The sequence below is a fragment of the Nomia melanderi genome, chromosome 2, assembly GCF_051020985.1.
Source record: "Nomia melanderi isolate GNS246 chromosome 2, iyNomMela1, whole genome shotgun sequence".
Lineage (NCBI taxonomy): Eukaryota > Metazoa > Arthropoda > Insecta > Hymenoptera > Halictidae > Nomia > Nomia melanderi.
This window is the reverse complement of record NC_135000.1, coordinates 2,017,263-2,036,500: the sequence shown is the minus strand read 5'-3', so window position 1 is coordinate 2,036,500 and position 19,238 is coordinate 2,017,263. Positions and strand designations below refer to the sequence as shown.

At 39.3% G+C, this 19,238-nt stretch overlaps 1 protein-coding gene across 5 annotated transcripts in view; it reads left to right on the top strand.

The window, feature by feature from the left end:
• The first annotated feature begins 3,418 nt into the window (after positions 1-3,418).
• The window catches only part of LOC116425970 (uncharacterized), a 151,044-nt gene continuing 135,224 nt past the window's right edge, over positions 3,419-19,238 (top strand). For 2 of the 5 annotated variants that reach the window (XM_076374501.1, XM_076374496.1), the window contains exon 1: positions 3,419-4,272. The gene's annotated coding sequence lies outside the window, so the exon portion shown is untranslated. Of the gene's footprint in view, positions 4,512-19,238 lie in introns of all 5 variants that reach the window. The other 3 variants (XM_076374499.1, XM_076374497.1, XM_076374498.1) reach the window with 3 other exon arrangements.

Here is a 19,238-nt window from a genome sequence, read left to right as displayed (position 1 = left end):
GCTGATTCTATTACACTATTTATTCCATTGCAATGCCGCTATGCGGAACGACACTTCTGCTTATGTACCTATTAAGGTGAATATCGAGTAAGTTGTGGTGAAAAATGATTTTATTATTCTCATCATTGTTACTATTATTATATGCTTATTCAATTCGTTAAATGCTACGTCGATCATTTGCAGTTACTTTATTTTCTTTTATAATCTGTATATCCTCTGTAAAGTGATCCGTGAACGAGTTGATTCTCATGTAACCAACTAAAATGTTTCCGATCACGTAACGCTTAAGGTGCGGGAGAACCTAACAAAACGTGTAAAAGAAAACATATATTTAGTTTTTAAGGTAAAACTAAGATTTATCATCACAGGTGTGTTAATTTTACTGTTTCAAACCAAATGGTAACTGTGAGTCGCATCTCGAATGCAAAAGGTTAGAATGTTGTTTAACCTCTCCTCTTACGATTTATTTACTGTCTGTGCTTGACAAAACCACATTACCGTTAAAAACTTAGCAGGAGAAGAAATTAATTTTATGGTTATTCTGTGGATAAGTTTACTCTAAAGGTTAACGATTGATAATGGTTAAGTAATATTTAATTTACTTTAAAAATAAAAGCAACGGAGAGCAATATTAAACTTTACGAATTTCTTCAATTTCAAGGATATGATTCATTCGTTACTAGGAATCGAATGTCAATCATTTCATGTTTGCCAGCAAATGAGAACGAGACTGACATTGATTCGATGTTCGCAAATAACAGTTTACCCAGAAAATTCGACAGCTAATCCTTTGCACTGTAACGACGACTGAGACTCGTGGCGAAGATTTCCAGACTAATTTAATAAACATTTATGTTTCTCATCGTATTTGGATCGAAGCTGCGGATTATTTTGCTATTTTCAATATTCCGCTTTCAAAGTTAACATGTAACTTACAATAAACGTAACATTTCTCTGTATTACTGATAAATCATGGTGAAATTAGTTGCTAAATCTCAGTCGCATATGAAAGACGGTTGGAGGATTACTTGCCGTAGTCCCTTAGGAACTATAATCTGCCCCTAAAACCGCTGTCAAATTAAAAATTAATGCAAAAACATAAATAGGAGCACGAACAACACCCGAATTACAACAATCGAACGTTGCAATCTAATCAAAAGCCACACTGAAGTTCCAACAGCGTGGGCGAAGCATGAAAATGCAGGTAAATGAACATTTCCAGCGGGCCGACAGACCTGCCATACCACTTAAGGGTTAAAGTAGGTTATTAACAGAAACAGGTGCCCGGTCACCGAATAAATCCGATTCATTCGGTGTAACCCGTTCGGGGCAGCGCTTCAATGATACGTTCAACGATAATGAGCTGCGACCCCGAGTCGACTGCTCGGAGATTATTTCGGCCGCGCGTCCGTTCGAGGGCTGCTTTCGCCGGGATCCGGATAAACCGGGGCCGGTTAAAATATGGCCCGGTGAAAGTGCAAGCCGCGCGCCGATAACGTGACGCAAGGTCACGCGTTTCGGAAAATTCATCGGCGGAAGGGTCGATCGGGGACGCGTTCAGCGCCGGAAACGCGGGCATGAACGTGCGTCCCTGCGACTTTGTCAGTATCTTTCTTCGCTGAAAATCCAGGCGGCGGTGAGGGAAACGGTTCGCGTCTGGGAACGAAGTAAGCGGCGTGTTTTCTCATCGATTTTCCGGGCTCGTAGAAGCGACGAGGCGAAATCAGGATGCACACGGCGCCTCCGTATGCCGGGACGATCTGGAAGGAGCCGGCGCGCGGGAGGGAGAGAGAGGGCGCCGCGCTGTGGAAAGAAAGAAAGAGAAAGAGGGTGGGAGAGACGCGCGAAACACGGCGGAGAGGGGAAACAAGAGCGGTAAAAATGAATCGATAGGCGGAGTTTTTCATGACGCGGCCGCTGGAGGTTGCCGATGGGTGGGGGGCAGGATAGGCGGAGTCAGGCTGATTTAGGGCCGCCATTTTGTGACAATGGACGGGAGGGGGGACATGCCTATCTGATTGGCTGATCTACGGACTTCTCTCGTCCCGAACAAGCTTCTACAGATTGTTCGGTTGTATTCTCCGTCGGTACTCGAGCCACCCGGCGACCCGGCATCGCCGCCAACCCGTTCGCGTCCTTCCCCTACCAGCGCGGCTCGCGCGACACGCACACCCCTCCCGCGTCGCACGCCCCTTGGCCACCGCCTCCTCCTCCTCCGCGTTGCCTACGGCCGCGAAAGTGAGACGACACGCGAGGACGAAGGACGCGGGGAACGGCTCGTCCTTCCCGGGACGGAATCGAGCGTCCTCACTCTCTATCTATCTTTCTCTCTATCTTTCTCTCTTCGAGATTCCTTTCGTCTTTTCATTCCGCGTCCCTTCGACTGATTTCCGGGAGGGGCCAGCTAGATTCGGGTAGGTCGATCTCGGTTCGGATCCCATCTAATCGGCAAGATCGGCCGCGATCGGATCTCCGGCGAAAGAGGATCGGAAAAGTCAGCTATCCGATGGAACTGACCCGAGCAACCCGTGTTGCGCAAGGTCGACGTGCTTTCGATTTTTGGACGGCGGAGGGGCGCGGTGTCCGGATCGGTGTGCGTGAGGCGCGTGCACGTGGACATTTGAGAAACGTCGTTCCGCGGCGACGGAAGACACTCGATCGTTGGGAGTGGAAAAATCGATGTTCGCGTGTCCCGCGACGGAAACTCGCGAAACGAAAGCGGACGGATCCCGGTCGCGCGAGAATGTTATCTGGATCGGCGGCAGGAGGCGTTGAATAATTCCGTCGGATCTCGCCGAGCAGATTTCGATCGGTATGCGCGCGGGCGGGAGCAGCGCTGGGAGGGGCAGCGGGGGAGAGAACGGACGGAAGGCTACGCGATCGAATTCAGATCAGATCGCAGGAAAACGGTGGGTTTTTGGCACGTGGGATCGCGCGCGAGGCGCCGGGTAGGTTTTTGCGCCGGTGAGCCGATCAGCAAGCGCCGGTCATCGACGAGCCGGCGTTCGCGATCGGGTTTCAAAGACGGCGGCACGGAACCTCCGGGCGAGGTATTGTCTTACGTTACGCAGAAGCGGCGAACGAGACAGGAGTGAAACAGTATCCAGCGCGCGCGATCTTTTCCATTCATCCCGCGAGAAGAGTCTCCCTCGAACAGGAAATAAAAACTACAAAAATTTTCCTAATCCCCTGTCGAAGTGTTATTCGAAGGCGAATGGAAACGACGAACGTGAAAAGAGGAAAGAAGACAGCAGCGACGGGCACGGGCGCGCGAGCCGCGCCGCCGTAGAGAAGGAAGGGAAATATCGGTGTTGACAGGGAGAAGCGGCTCGAAACGCGGCGGCGAGCGGCGTCGCTGGGCGCCCGGTGGAGGGGGACGTTCCAGCGCGGGCCGCGACTGGTGGGGGCTCGCGTAGCGTCCGCCCGCGAGTGGGTTGGTCCTCGCGGCAGTGGGCGCGGCCGACGGCGGCCGAGCTCGGCCGAGGCCGCACGAGCACAGAAGAACGCGAGGGGAACGCCGAGGCCGGTGTTTTCGTTCGCCTTAGTTCCGCGCCGGGTGCCACGACAGTCGCATCGACTCGAGGTTAAACGTGCGCGCGCGCGCGTGCTTCAAAAATCTGTTCTCTCTCTCCCCCTCTGTCTCATCTATTCTGTCTGTCTCTCTCACCGTGCCACTGTGTGTACCCGTCCGTCTCTCTCTCGCACCCCTTTCTCTCTCTCTCTCTCTCTCTCTCTCTCTCTTTCCTCCTCTCGTCCCCCACCCACCGTCGAAGCGGGCGGGCGAGAGAGGCGAGAAACAGCCGCGAGCGGAGGAACGAAGCGAAAAAGATCCTCCGCGGCCCTCGTCATCTTCCGCGGATACGAGTTTGCCGGGATAGACGATTTTCCGGCGGGACAACGAGAGAAGAGTGCCGTTTCTCGGCCGCTGCCACCGGCCAACGGGGATAACCGGGTTCAGAAACCTCGGTACTGTTCCTCCTCCTCTTCTACCGTTTTCTTTTTTTTTCGTTTTTTTCCCGTTAATTGCACACCCGCGGCTCGATCGTTCCCCACCGTCCGGACGCGCGAGAGGGGAACACGCCGCCGGCTGCTCTGCGAACGAATCGCCACGATGTGCTGTGTGTGTGTACAGTGCAGTGTCTTCTTGGTGCTAACTTAGTGATAACGAATATTGAAAACACGCCCATACCGAGCGCCGCCAACCCGGCCCGAATCACTCGCTAGCACGGCGTGTTATCGCGCCGCTACGCATCGGATTTGATAACCGGCCAGGTAAGACTGCGGCCGCCGGGTCGCGCGCCGACGCGACGCCGGGACCGACCGGTTCGACCGTCCGGCTGCCTCGGGAGCTATCGATCGCGGATCGACGTCGGAAATTCGGGGTGGACGGTTTCAGGGTACGTTTACGTGGAAGCTAAAATAGCTGTGCGCCGATCCGAGCTGGAATGTCTCTAGTGCGTTTGTAGTGGAGCCGATGGAAGAAGCTGATGAATTCGTTTCCAGTTCAAGTGGTACCAAAATTATCCTCAATTAGCGTCGAACCTATTGTAAAACGAAAGTTCGCGCTCGCATTTGCTCCGGGTATCGCAATTCCGCTGTGAACCTGTACGCCGGTCGTGTCTTGTCACGGGCGAGCTCCTTGGGAATGGCTTTTGGAGGAAAATGTTGTGACCGAACCGAACAACCGGTTTCAGCTTTCTTGTTTTCCGCGATTACGGAAACCGCGGAGGTGTCCGGCTCCGGAGCTATCTATGAAACTGATATCTCGTTTACACGGTGCGACCTTATGCGTGGGATCTCGGCGGAAGTGTACTTTCACGGTTTTCGGAGGAAATTATGGTGTTGATTGAACGCTTAACAGGATTATTACTGAACTAAGTGACTGGGACTCTAAAACGTAGTGAACTCGCTGCGAGACGCTTTCGAAACTCGCGGCAGTATTGATCGGTTTTCGACAGGTTTTTCGTACTCTTCGTCTACCCAAGAGTTAGGGGTTCTCTTGTTTGGTGTCCATGTTCATAGATGTCTACAGAATAGTTGGAGTTTTCATTCGGAATTCGAAATCTCGATCGTTCTTCTGTTCTTCGCGCGATAGCGAATCGCACTGTCGGAAGATTGGACTGGTTCGGAGTAAAGTTCGTGAGTTCAGAGTTGCCTTCAATATATTCTGGTCTGTTCTCCTGTGTGTATCATCTCCGACTACCGTTCGATGCTACTTTGATCGCTAATGATTGAGAATCGGAGATTTTTCCGCTGATTTTCGGCGATAATGGAGATCAGTATCGTAATCCGCTAAGTACCGTCAAGCCTCTTTTCATGGATGTTCTTTAGTTCGAGGCTAGTTTAGCGTCGGTACTTTGGCAGTTTGTTCAAAAATATTCGACAAACACGGAAATTGTATTATATATACGATTCGATGGCGATAATGCTAGTAATTGCAGCGAAAATTGTGTAACACGCGATAATTGCAGTGAATAGGACCACGAACGGTTAAGTGACTTAGCGATTTCTTTCAAATATATCGAGGAAATGGGAAAAATTGACGTGTTCGTTAATTTATCTTGGCAACAATCTTCGTCGCGATATTTTAATAACTATATTTACTTGTTCAATTTATTTCGCTCTTAATATATTTAACGAACGTGAAAAAATCTGTTCGGAAATTTGTGGAGCAAATTTACCTTCCAAGTGGAATGTTAATAACAGAATAGTTTCTCATTCCTACCTGTGCGTAATAAATGACATTGATCTTTGTTAAATCGAGCTAGAAATTTATACCGAGGAAGTTTTAGAGAATATTGAAGAAATGTGATCGAAAGGTGTCACTAAGTAAATAATGTCACCATTTTCACTGTAACTAACGTTTCGCTTGTTTTATACATTTAATCATGTTTTATTAATGTTACATATTTTGTTGATGATCCATCAGTTGTTAAAATGGTAACCAACGTTCGTGACGTTCCGCTCGAACATTCTCCGACGCAATAGCAATAACGCTTTTCGCAACATAAAGGAAAATCGCGTAAATTAGGGAACCGACGTGTACAATGCTTCCGATCCTTTATTTCGATATCACTTGTGCCATCGTATCGCATCGAATTAATATCGAATATATCAAACTTTCGAATTACCGATTTCTTCTGTCACGATTGTTGGAGATTTATTAAGAAATTGTCGAGTAAAAATTCTATAAAAAATTATGAATTTGTTAACGTAAAGCTTAAAGATTAGATCAAAAGTTTTCGTTTTTAATAACCATCTTTGTCCATTTGTTCGATAATTATTTATTTCTTCTTAATATTATATATTCTATTTAAAAACCTGGAACATCAGTTTTGTTCATTCGCATTGATGCTAGTTTGTTCTGCTCGAATCAAACACTTAAACATACAAATGTCATAAACTTGTAACGTCAATAACTAATATATCAACCACATTGTATATCAGAGGGTTTTCTTTTCTAATGAAATAAAAGAAAATTCATTTACATATGTTTAGGTAGAAAGAAAATCTGTTCGGCGCTCGTTACCAGTGCTAGTATTTCTGATGACCACGATCTCGTATCTTTTACACATATTTTTACCGTTGATCTAATATTATATATCGATTTCTATTGCAAATCATAATGCTCAGAACAACGATGACCCTTCTATGCCGAGGTTTTTCAATTTTGTAAAGAGCACACGTTAGATTTGGTGGAATATCGTTACCACGGTCGAACCTCGATATCTCGAACCTCTATAATTCGTAAGGTTTCTTCATTCCTTCCTGCTTCGCAATAAAAACCTTTACAACTCGAAATACAAGAACATTGTAACTCGAATTATTTGCCTCGTGTTTAGTACGTGTTTTACCTCTACAATTGGAATCCAGTGGAAGCCCAGCCTCTACAAGTCGAAATTTACTTTTACATATATGTAAATCAAAGTTTTATTACTGTTAGGCACTTCTGTACAGTTGTAATCCGTAGAATGTATCGTTTGGCTCCGCGATCATTTTACGAATCCTCTATAAATCGGATTCTCGTTTGTTAACCCTTCGCACTCCGAATACCATTAATGTCATCTGTTTACTCTGTATTATTTTTAATACTTTGTCTGAAGTGTTTTCGATAGACAGTTGATAGCAAACGGGGTAAACAATTTTTTTTGCTAATATGAATATTGATTTATATCAATGTTTACTAATTTATATTTGATATAATAATATGATACCGTTTATAAATGTTTAGACATAGAAATCACACGCGAATATTACATAATCCAGTCAACCACGACATAAGAGCGCAAAGGGTTGAACCTTTTTTACTCGGAAACTTGTCGACTTACCGAGGATTGGTTGTATAGAGGCTGTTGCTGAAACAAATGTTGGTAGCGAAACTTGATGATCGGTTTTACACTTTCATTTGAAATTGTTGTTTCTTTCATTTATTTAACTTTATATAAATTATTATCGTCGATTCTTGTATTTAGCCAGTTAATCAGTTTTTCTAGCTTTGCCTTTCTTCCCTTCTCTTTTCTCTGAGAAATATTTATTGTCCGACTCGTTTAACTTTATTTCATAAGACAAAATGGCACCTTCTAAAATTTTCGCTTAAAATCAATTTCCAAGTTTAATCGCTGTTCCTTGATTAGACTTTTCCTTAAGAAAGAACTTAAGAGATAGTTACAAGTTAAAGTGTCACTTGACACCATCGTTGAAACAGTGTTAACCCCTTATTGTATAATGTCTTTTGCATATGTTAGAAATATTTTGTGTTTAATAATTCCTAGAGAAAATGAAGAATTCTGTTTGTCTTATGTCTACACTCACTCTAACGATTAAGAATTGACGACAGCGAAATAACCTAACAGATATATAGGATTACGATGGGAAATAGTTTCTTCTAAAAAAGACCATAAAAATCTTTGAACATTTTTACTAACTCTATATTTTACATTTTCGTTCGGATTGAACATATTCTGTGCAATTCTGCACTCTCAAATTTCGCATAAGTAGTTCAATATCAGCAGTCTAATAATGACGCTTACATTTTCCAATGTTATCCCGAAAATTTCATCGCGAGCCTGACACTATGGGTCGTGCGCATAAAAAGAATGTGTTACCCTCTAGGGATTTCGTACTTAAATACCCGATTCTATATGCCTGAAGAGCAAAATATTTCAGAAAATTCACTGAATTTCTCGGTAAATACTTCAAATTCATACGCCTAATACTGAGTATTTGCCAAAACCATTAAGTAAACATCCCAATTTCCACTGTACCACTCGGCTGTCTTAATTTCCCTCAATTTTCCGTAGTACCAATTTACTTTAGATCTTCCATCACTACAGCCCAGCTACTACTAAAGAGTAATACATCAGAAACCTAACATTTGTCTCTACACATACCCAATACCCACAACCATTTACCTTCTTCTCTACAAATACAAGCGACTGTTATAAAATAAGAAGTGAAAACGAAGCATCTTCGCAGTTTGAACCGAAAATCAAGCCCCCAGCGAGCGGGACGCAAAGATGGCGCCGACGCTGGCCGGCCGCTCGTTCGTGGCGCACGGGTCGTTTCGCGCGTATTTTACTTTCACGCCTCGCTTTTGATACAACCGCGACAAGAAAAAAAGCAGCGGTGAAACCGTGCATTCAGAAGAACGCGGAGACGCGATCCTCCTCGGAGAAATTCGATAGCCCGTACAGTTTTTCCGAGCGTCGGCTCGGGTTACGGTTTTCCAGCGCCGCCCGGCGGCGCGGCGGGAAATTAGAAACCGATTGTCGAATAATGACTCGTTACGCTCGATTGCGCAACCCTCGAGATTACCGAGAAACCGGGCCTCGATCGGATCCCGGCCGACGCGACGGCCAGGTAGAAAAGATGCGTCCCGCTGTTAGGATATTTCCCATTGTTCCTCCGTCGACGCGGAAACCTCTCGGCGAGCGTCGGACACGGTTTTTCGACTTTTCTCGCGGACCTCGTCGACGGGAGTCTTTATTCATTGCGTTGATGCAAACGTTTGGACGTTTTTCGATTTAGTTTCGTAGCTTAACTACTTAGTCCATCGATTGTTGCCTATAACATAGGGCTTAGTAGGTTATGTTACACCATGATGAGATTTATAACTGATAAATAGTGGATTAGAATAATTGTGGAAAAATTGCTGGATCGCTTTGTTAAATATCGAATTGTTGCAACAGTTTTGACGTTTGTTTTTATGAGAGATAGAAGAGTTGTCAGCCGTTCTCCGGTTAAATTAACTAGAAAAAGGAAAAAAGTGCCCATAGGCATACTATGATAGTTTGAAAGCAGACGTTATTTGTTTCTAAGAAAATTGTTTTGTTCACCACGCATACAAAACGTGAAATATTTTGCATTAGGACAATGTTTAGATGGTAGTATGAGTTGCTGGGATATGGAATATTGATTTTTAATCCTATGAGGTAGAATGTCGCCATATTGATATTAGGCTTTTGTGTCTAGATTCGAAGGCTGGAATTAAAGGACTTTGTATTTTGATAATGAAGGATTAGTGTTTAAATAGTTTGTGTTCTTTTAGTGTTTAGAAGATGAAGGTATTATAGAGCGTTTTAGGGGGAAGGTTGCAAGTGCTTTAGAAAATCTTCGTTGGCGAAGGTTTAAATATTACGGTTTCATAGGAAATTGTATTTTGATTGGTAACAGTCGAATTTAAGATGTAATGGTTTAGACGTGAAGTCTTCGTTTTCTTTATTAGTGCATCTAATATTAGATACCGAAATAGTAATATTAATAAAAATAATTCGAGACATAAATGGAATGAAAGGACATTTGGAATGTAATATGTCGGTTATAGGAGTGTTTTGAGTCATCATCAGATATTTATTGATATTTATTGATTTCATCCATAAATGTTGCATTGTTACAATGTTAGATGCACTTTTATAACCTTTGCACATGCTCACTAATTAAATTAAATGACAAACCTAATTGGTTGCAATTATTGCCAGCAAATCAGGATTTTTTGATATCCTTGCATTCCATATTATGGCGACTCACCCTAATTGACAGATCTGAGCCCTACGTTACAGTGATGTAATATGTGAGCCGCTCATTAGTCAAATCGGTTAATTCCATTTTTAGATGTTTAAGAATTTATTTAAGCATCTGATCGTCCCTTAATATTTTCTACTTAAAACAAATTTATTATTTGGTTTATTGTCAGTCGACTCGATAATATTTATATAATTTTCCATTTAAAGGAAAATTTGAGAAATCATGGCATATTACTACACCATTTTTCTCCACGTTTTGTTTCGCGGAGTTAATCGATTTGGCGAATAAGTGGCTCGTGCAGTGTAATTGCGGGAGAAGTTACTTAATACGTTGATTGCCACGCGAATCTTGAGCGTTTTCTACAGGTTATTCTGTTGTAAAGAAGATACATCGAAAAAATGATCAATTTCGCGAAACAATCAATACGTTGCAGTGTTTTCTAAATATTTTTATTTGACATCGAGTACCTTATGTATTGCAATTGTTTTCGAGTAATTAAGAAGCATCACTCATCAATGGCCACTATGACAATTAGCGTGATAAAAATCAATCGAAGGTAGAGATATGAAGAAAATATTTTTCATTATTCCTCCATTGATACGGGGCAGTCTTTTCTCACTGTTAATACTTGTTCCTTTATATAACAATAGGAAAATTCTGATTTTATGTAATAAACAAAGTAAATTGAAGACAAAGATTAACACTACTACGGAAGGTGTCACAAGACACCTTTCAAAATTGTAGCTTAAAATCATTTTCCAAGTTTAGTCGTATACTCTGAATAGACTTCTCGACTTTTCCAATAATGATTATAAAATGAACCATAGGAAATGTCCAAAATTCAATTGAGGAAAAATGTTAAAATTTAAAAAAAGTTTTATTTTAAAAAGCTCAAATTTCAAAAGAGTGACTTTTAACACCTTCGGTAGAAATCAGAATCTTTATACGAAAAGTAACAGACTCTGGTGAACTCCGCTGAGAAATCGGTGAAAACGAATTTAACTCAAACAATTGAAGTGTCAAGGGGATAAACGGAAACAAGGAATCCGAAGAAATAATTGTTGACGATTTTAAAGAAAAGTTTTATCATATTTAACTTTGAAAATGAAGATTCGTCACAGTCTGATCAAGTCGTGCGCAAAACGCAGTTTACTCGAAAAGTAACAATAATAACGGGTTGTAAACAAATGCAAACATATTCTGAGTATTCTATTACTGTTCGTTGCGAATGTAGCTGTTTAAAATAGAAAACCGTCGGAAATGATAACGTATAACGTGCAATTAACGTGTTCTCTAGCAGCATTCATTTCAGCGACGATCTTCTCAACCGCAATATTCTATTAAATCCAACAAATCTTTTAAATAAAATATTGAGAAATTGAAACTGGAAACAATTAATGAGTTTCTAAATAGAATACCATACATAGTAACTTAAAATAACAGTATTTGTAGCATTAACCCTTACTCTACACTATCGTGTCAGACTCGTGGTGAAGATTTCAGGTGGAATTTAACAAACATAAATATTATCCAATATGTTCGAATGCAAATTACACATTATTCCTGTTATCAATGATTATATCTTAGAGCACACGTTGCAATAAGACTGAAATTTTCTATTATTTTCAACAAATTACTAATAACAAAGTAGTTAGGTAGAAGTTCAGAAAGAAATTATAGGGCAAGGGGTTAATTTCGTTTTCTTCTTGTATAGGGTTATAGCTTGTTTCATTGATTCTGTTTCGTTACCACTAAAACTCCCGAGCAGTTAACCTGTCTTTTTGAAATTCTTCTATAGAAACTTCAAGAGTATATCTATTCAGACTTAATTGATTTACAATCGTTAAATCAATTTCTTTAATGGGTTAAGCTTTAAGGAATGGGTCATTTTGACCCGCCTAGTAGGTTTAGTGTTAATAAAAGGAAACTCGTCCAACAGTATTCGCTGAATTGACATGTAATAAATAATGATACGTAACAAGAAGGGAAAAAGAAAAAATGTATGCAACACTAAAAAGTATGCCCGAGGCGAAGTATATATGCGGAATCAGCGAGTCGCTCGTTTTCGCTTGGTCAATGAAGGAGGGCGAGGAACCGCAGGAAAAATCTAATTGGTGAGAGGGAGAATTAGCTCGTTCACAAGTTAAAATAACTTTATTCACGGCCGAGGAACCCTTTTTTTGAAATGCTGCGAGCGTGACGGCTGCTTTGGATTCTCGTGCAATGGGATGTTCAAGAAAGTTTTTTTTTCTAACGCGAATTTCTATGCTCATTTTTTTCACGTTCGATGGTTTTCAATTTTATTCTATTGTTTTCAATACTTAGACTGTGCATACTCATAGAAATTTTAAATTTGGAAAAATATATTTAGGAAAATTGAATTATGAAGTTTGTCTGGGGAAATATGAAAAATATTACATTAAATTTCTGTGCTCGTTTTTTTCACGTTCGACAATTTTCAATTCATATTGATTATTTTCAATATTTAACATTATTTCTATCGAAGCTGTCAAAAGATACCGTTTACAATGTTCACTTAAAATTATTTTCTCAGTTATCACTTTTCCCCAATCCAATTGCAGACATTCCCTACACTTTGTTTTCTAACGGTTATTGGAAAAGTCGAAAAGTAAACTCAGAATGTACGACTCAACTTAGAAAATAATTTTATGTTAAAATATCGAAAGGTATCTTTTGACAGCTTCGACAGGAATAGTGTTAAACTGTGCCCATTTATGGAATGATTTTGCATTTTTTTAAACATATTTGGAAAAATTCAATTATGAAATTTTCCAGAAGAAATATGAAACGTACTACACTAAATTTCCATGCTCGTTTCTCTCACGTTCAACGGTTTTCAATTCTATCTCATTACTCTCAATATTTAAACTATTCGTATTCATAAAAATTTTGCATTTTTTATAAAAATATATTTAGAAAAATAGAATTATGAAGGAAAACAATTTTTCAACGAACATATTATAAACGACACTTTGGATATTTTCTGTCTTATTCTATTTTTTGCATTCTGTGCAATGTTGCAATTTAAAATTTTCCAAGAATGCATGGAAGTTCGATGTATATACATTTATCTAAGTGTTATGAAATACGTGGTACTTACAATGTCACAACTTATTCTCCCTCGTCTTATCACGTGTCAACCCTAACCTCACTATTCGGTTTTTTTGCTTTCACACATTATACATTTTTTACCACTTGAAATCTATTTTTTTTATTATTCACTCAATCTATTATCCCTTTTTTAACACTCCTAGCAATCCCTTTTATCCTGTCACTACCTATAAACTGTATAAAAAGCTCGTCACATGTCACGCGCAGCTCCCCCGTAACGCGCCCTCTAACCACGTCACGTCTGAAGACTCGATATATATCGATATTATTAATGGAAAACTAGAAACAATTGTGAACTGTGCTTTGAAACGTGTTTCGAATCAAATGTCCCAAACGATGAGGAGTTAATGGAAGGAAAGTGCGAGAAGAATTTATTCGTGTTAATTGATTCGTATTGTTTAATTTAATTGATTCGTAACGTAAGGATACAAATGAAATTCGTAATTTAAACGTGAAAAGATGAATATTTGTCGCGCTTTCTTCTCGCGCAGGTGTCCGTCGGATCACGCGAGTTGACTTTTAGCGCGACTTATGCACCGGTTCGCAGCGGAAAATTTTGATTTGTCATTCGATTCTCTAATACTCGAATATATTTAAAAAATATATGAGATATTGTTTTATTTTATTTTTCTAAAATATCTGTTATTTAAAATCCATCAAATCCGTTCTAAATCTAAATAAATAAATAACTGTCGGAGTTGTTTTTTTTAAGAAACTTACAACAATTTCGATTTTGTGTTTTGTAAATGAAAGTTAATTTTGCATGGATTTTTTTCAATAGTTGTAACATGTCGAACGGTAAAATATAAATGTCTTTTGTTTAAGGAACATTTTTTAAAATATTAAGTGTTGAATGTGACAGTGATGTATTTATTTACATTATTGTTATTAATGATATATTTAGTTTTGTACAAATCAGTGAGTAACCCGAAAATATTTCGCAGCGAAGAAATGGCTGGTTACCAAGCGCGATCAGCGACAAAATGTCTGATCGAGGTTTATTCGAATTTAATGTATTGGTTTAATTGAATTCAGTGACACGATTTATTATTTCTATATGACTGGAAAGCATTCTGTCATGAAGAATCGAGTGATACCAGTTTAGTGTGAACTAATAGTTGACATGCAGCTCGTTGATAGGTCCTGTTTTATTCAAGTAGCTATGTATTTTACCAGTTTCTGCTACGATTATTTGTAATATTATAATTATACCTTACACCAGTGCAATTCCAGTGGGTTTTAAGTGTTCGCTGATAACTTACAAAGGTGCCATGTCGAGTTAAAATTGAATTAATGGACGTTGATGCGAGTTCTAGGGCGAAAAACAGAAAACATTCAGCTCGCGAAGGTTTAATTGACGTTGACAGAACGAAAAGCTGATTAAGATTATACAGATATTGTGTCAAACACGAGATGAAGAATTAGAAACTGTAAATGTCATTGAATGTTTTGAGTGAAAATCGAATATTATTTTTCTATTAGCTAGTGGTGGTCTTTAGAATAGATGTAGACACGAAAGTAGGAGATACACGAGATGTTTTTCCTTTTGGTATCGGATTGTTAAAGATAAAATTATAACGAGTGCAATTGTGAAGGAGTCATTTGAGTGCTAGTGGAAATTTTCATACGTGCACGAAAAATGTTAGTTATAACTTTAAACAAAAGCCGTGTTTGCAGAGAAAGATGCATCCTATATAACAAGAACTTCAAAATATCTATCATCTTTCTATTATATATCATATTTCAAATACTTCTCTGGATTAGTGTATAACGAATCGATAGATTCTTACGAAACAAAAGTGATCACACTGCTTAATGCCCTACAAGTTGTCTTTTAGTGAAAAGGTGCAAATACAAACTCCTTCTAGTGCAGTATGTCGCATTTCTGGATGCAACACATAGTTCCGTTAGAACAACTGAAATCTACAGACAAGTGTTCTTTTTTTCTCTTAGCTATTTTGCTTTATCTCTTCGGAAAATTTTCACGTCTACATATAATAGTAAATAATAGCAAAAAATTGTACAAAAATCAATAGTTTACCTTAACATTATATTTCCATCATGCTGTAACATTAATGCTCCATTCAAATTTTTCCATTTAAATAAAAAATCGTCAAACTACAGATTTCCCACTCGTTTCAACACGATAGAAAAGACACCGACAGGAATTCTCGTGCATGCATTAAAGAAAATCATGAAGCTAAGTACTGATGCTATACAATAAATAATGTAATCACGCGCATAAGACTAAATAATACTAAGAAATTGCACAAAAATCCATAGCATAGCTTAACATTACATTTCATTAACATCGATATTACATTCAAATTTTTCCATTTAAATAAAAAACCGTTAAACTACAGATTTCCCACTCGTTCCCCCGATAACACGATCGAAAACGCGCCGTCGGGAATTTTCGCGTGCGCAATAATAAACAGTCACGTAGCTAAGGGTTAAGACGATGGGAAAAAGCAAAAGAGGGGCCGGCGCGATGGTTTTCGAAGGGAAAACCTCGTCGGCCGGCTCTCCGCGCCCCCGCGAGGGGAAGGGTACGCTGGTCGGCGGACCGAGCGGACCATAATTGGCGATTTGCAAGTATAATAAACGACCGCGGCGGCGGGTTTCTGTTTTCATTTATTAATCGCGGAATGCCTACGCTTATTAGCGCAACGATGCGTCCGAGGCGGCTCGCTCGTTTCTTTTCGCGATAAACGTTATTTTCGCCGGGAATCCCGACGGTTCGACGTTTTACTTTCTTCGAACCGGTCGCGTGCGATTCCCTCGGAAGATTCGTTCGATTATTCGAATCGTGGCCGCGGGCTCGACCGATTAAGGGGGGACATCGCTTAGAGATATTTAAAGGTTTGTGTTTGGATAGATGAACAAATATTTTCATACTATGCAATAAAATAGTCCAGAGAATATTCTGAAAAATGTTATCCAGGAATGAGGATTTATTATGATTGTTTGATGTGTACTACTTACAAGGGAATATGATTTTTCATACTGGAAATGACTTGGGCCATTTTCGAGATTAATAGTTAGATCTAAGTTAGATCCAATATTGTTGCCATTTTATTGTTTCTTTTAAAATAAGAATTATTAATTCTATGCACTTCGAAATCTCGATAATACAAGGCAACGGGTTAATAGTAAAACTTGACTTGAAACAAAGATTTAATTAATAGTGAAGAATATCTTTAATTTACTTTCTTCAAAAAAATTATTTTAATTTCTTTAAGATTTAAACATTGGCATCGCTGTTATTTCCGTTCTTCGTTTCGCGATGTTCATTTATTTGGCGAACGACCGGCTCATTCGTAGATGTAGATTCGATCGAAATAGAAATAGAAGTTTCGAAAGCTCGGTTCGTTCTTCCGTGAATTTCGGTGAACGTCGTTTCGATGAAAACTGCATCGGTCTCGATCCGACGGCGTTTTCGTTTATGAAAGGTGAACAATAAACTTGTACAATTGTAAGAAAAAAATTGAAGAATAAAAACAGAAAGGAAAAATGCAGTGACGAAAATTTAAGGCATAAAAATGTCATAAGAGATGTTGTAAGGTATATAGGAATATTGATCGTGACAAAAGCTTGTATCATTAACCATCTGATTTGTACAACTGTTATAATTATTATGATTCCAGTTTCCTCATTTAAATCGATTGATTTATCGAAAAATCGTAAATTTTTGTTTCACGCATAACTTTATAGGAACGGCCAGGAAGATTATTTGACAGGGAAAATTGCTGTCCTAGTTTATTTTCGTCTATTTTTGTATTATTTATTTTTTTCTCAGACAAAATAATGAAGAAACAAATGAAAGATAACTAAATACAAAGAAATTTAATCAAATTTAATCAAATTTAGTTCAAATTTATATTAAATTTACTTCCTGTGCTTACGATTTTTTTCAAAATTCTGAGCTCCTTAGAAGGTACATTACCCTCAATGATTTATTAGAAGAAAACGAATAACTAAATAACTAAATAAATATTTTCTATCGCCAAATTGTACAATAAAAAACAGGGGGAAACAACCCCCCTCCCCATTTTTCTACAACCAAAGGATCAAAGTTTGTGGCGGAGCTCGAACTTCGAGCTCGTTCGGGTTCGCAAATTTTATCGCAAGAGATCGGTATCTCGGGAGCAACAATAATATTTTATTAAATCGCGTTACAGAACGCCGTGTAACGGAACTTATCGGTCCGCTTATCAACCGATAAACCCTCTCCCCATGTTCCTTCTGATTTTCGGCGGAATTCGGCGATCTGGTTGCGTCACCTGTGATCCGCGTCCGAAAAATTTCCCTCCATCGCGCGGTGCCGCGCGATCACGTATCGCGGCCGCTAATCTTATCGCGGCGGAGATCGGTTTTTTAATCTCTTCCGAGCCGCGATGATGCACGTGCGGTCGAAAATCACGATCCGCGAGATTAACGATCGGCCCGGCGACAGCCTTCGAAGCTGCGATCAAAGTTCGACTTTCAAGCAGGGAAAAAATCAGGAAAGAAATTTTATTCGCTAGAAATTTCGCTTTTGGAAAAATGAAGCTTGAATTTGACATTGTTCACTTTTTGAAGGCGGAAATTTTTCATTAGAAATATTTCACATTTTTCGCTTTTTATTCGTTGGAAATTTGGCTTTTCAAGAAACCGAGTTTGAATTTGATATTATTCACCCTTGCAAGGAAGTTTTTCATTAGAAATATTTTAGAAGTGGCGACTGTGAGTGATCTCTCGAACATAAGAATTTAATAAATTGTTGTTAATAAATTCAACGAGGTGAATTAACGATGGGCTGTTGAAGGGGTTTGAAAGGTTACAAAGAAATGGAGAACGTTGTAGGAAAATTGAGAAATTCGGAATTGAATAATTATTGGATAAAGGGTTACAGTAAAATGTAAAACGGTGTAAGAAAATTGAAAAATTGGAAATTGAAGAATTATTTGATGAAGGATTATTTGCTAATTATAAACAAGATTGGGTGTAAAAATGATTGCTTTCGCAGATTTAAAAATTTTGTTTTTAACGGAAAATCTATTGGGACATTTGTAACGTGGGTACTTCTAGGCAGCTATTCGATTATGTTTTCGATATGTTTAGAACTTAATGATTGTTAACACTTAGCGCCGCGTTATCGATGACTAGCGATAGGAAACGTGAGAAATGCTTTATTGCTACAGATTTCGATACGAACGCCTCGATACTTGACTCTTTGTACTCGAGAGTCAACTCTTAGTCGCCATTTACATCGACGTTGCAAAATTCTAAAGTTCGATGTTTAATATTAAATTTTGTATCGTTGACATTTGATAGACTGTAATAATACGATTTCTCTTCATATTATTTACGAAAAATTTTATCAATATTTGAGCAAAAAATAACGAATTATGATCGAAAAGTGTTGAGTGTAAAGGGTTATTTACTTCCAAATTCTCTTTCGTGTCGCCTTCAAAAGATATTTCACCTAAAATATTTATTTTAGCGTGCAATGTGTGAAGTATCGTTAAAGATCGTTCACAAACTAGCAAAATGTCAATCAATCCCATGTTATTTACAAATAATGTTATCAATATTTTATCAAAGAATAATAAATAATGTTCGAAACGTTTCCTCTGCAGAAAGTGATAAGTTCCTTCCAAATTCTTCTTCGCTTTCAAAACATATTTCAACTAAAATAATTACTAATACAAACTAGCAAAGTGTCAACCTCGATCCCATATTATTTACAAAAAACATTACAAAAGAATAGTAAACAATGTTCGAAAAGTTTCCAGCGCAGAGAGCGATAAGCTACTTCCAAATTCTCTTTCATGTTAAAAACATATTTAACCTAATATAATCACTATTACAAACTAGCAAAGCGTCAACCTCGATCCTATATTATTTGCAAGAAACATTACAGAGAGTGATAAGATACTTCCGAATTCTCTTCCTCTTTCAACAAATATTTAAACTAAAATAATCACGATTACAAACTGGCAAGAAGAACCAACTATCGCACGAACAGATATTCCTTTTCCTTCCCTTTCCCCCGATTCTCCCGCAGGAAATCGCCTCAGTGCAAACTCGCGAGAGGCGTC